This window comes from Lutra lutra, chromosome 14 (assembly GCF_902655055.1).
Source record: "Lutra lutra chromosome 14, mLutLut1.2, whole genome shotgun sequence".
Taxonomy (NCBI): Eukaryota; Metazoa; Chordata; class Mammalia; order Carnivora; family Mustelidae; genus Lutra; species Lutra lutra.
In genome coordinates, this window is record NC_062291.1 from 26,860,232 (window position 1) to 26,861,807 (window position 1,576).

General features: G+C 45.7%; 1 pseudogene; it reads right to left on the reverse strand.

Annotated features, from left to right (window-relative positions):
* Positions 1–768: 768 nt before the first annotated feature.
* On the reverse strand, positions 769–1,130 carry LOC125085103 (prothymosin alpha-like; annotated as a pseudogene).
* Between the last annotated feature and the right edge of the window lie 446 nt (positions 1,131–1,576).

The window sequence follows — 1,576 nt, forward strand, 5'->3', positions numbered from 1 at the left end:
CAACTTCATAGACAAAAATGGGAAGAAAAGAAACCTTTTATCTTTGGCCTTTTTATCCATCTGCTATAAGCCAGCTACTAAGTATACACACACACAAAGTGACTGCAGTGCTGGGAATAAGATTTGTTGTTGTTGTTGGTTTTGCTTTTTTACAGAGTTTTTTTTTTTTTTTCTACTTTGAGATTATAAGGAACAGGGTCACAGCACAAGTCAAGTCAGAAGTAGGACAGAGAAACATGGGAAGGCTGGCTTGAATATCTGAGATTATTAAAAATGGCTGACCCCTAGCAATATGTAAAACATGCAAAATGTGAATAAAAAATACAAACAAATTTTCCTTTTGAAAGTACTTTTAAGAAGGAATGCAGGATGGGGTGCCTGGGCAGCTCAGTTGGTTAAGCATGGGACTCTCGGCTTCTGCTCAGGTCATGATCTCAGGGTCCTGAGATGGAGCCCCAGGCAGCTTTGGGGCTGACCTAGGACTGGGCTTGAGATTCTCTGCCTCTCTCTCTCCGCCTCTGAGCCTCCCCCGTCCACCCACCCATGAGTGTGCTTGCTCTAAAATAAATAAATAAATAAATAAATAAAATCTTAAAAAAATTAACAAAGGAAGGGAGGGGCTTGGAAGTTTTGCCCTTGCTTCCACCCCCTGCCCCGCATTTCCAATTCCCTGGCTTTAGCTGGCTGGGACTGTTCACTTGAAGGTGACCATGTTTAGAGTTCGACACGGGAAGTAGAGGGTGAATGGTCATGGTGGCCTCTGTTTTCGTGAAGTCCGGCTTTTCCTTTTTTGCTGTCTAGTCATCCTCAAGAGTCTTGGGCTTCCTGGTGTGGACATTGTCATCCTCATCATCTTCAGCTGCCGTGTGCCATCACTGCCACAGCCTTCCTCTCCATCCTCTTCCTCACCATCGCCTTCTTTCTCCTCCTCTTCCTCCCTGCTCCTTCGTCTTCTTCATTTCATCTTCTTCATCACAGCCGGCCTCCTGCTCCCCATCTTCTTCTTGAGCTTTCCCATCAGCAGGCGCTTCTCTCCCATTCTCACCTCCTTCACTACTTCCTTCTCCTGTAAGTCCTTGGTGGTCATCTGGGAGCTGGTGTCCATGGCTGCGTCTGACATGATGGGGCACACTGGGGACCCAATGCCACAGGTTAGAAGGAAAGTGAGAGTTGGAGGACTCTAGTGGTAAAGGGGCAGGAGTCCGAGGTGGCGGGGGTAGTAGCTGTGAACTTTGAGTGGGACTGGGAACTAAACACTAAACTGGGAACTAATCACTAAAAAAAGAGTTAAGAGCTTTACAAATGCCAAGTCTTTGTCGTTATGGAATTGAATGAAATTAACATTTTACCTGCCTGGAATACATTTGCTGTTGTCCTTCGGTTAAGGCACAGCATTAGACATAGTCCTTGGAGGAGAGCTGCTCGTCACTACAGAATTAACAAATGCCGAGGAACACATGCTAAGCCCAGCCACAGAGGTTCCACATGTGTGTTAGATGCAGGACAAGTACAGTGCAACTATGGTCCACTGGCTGAAACCATTTCCAAATGCATAAAAATATTTTTAGGGTACTTT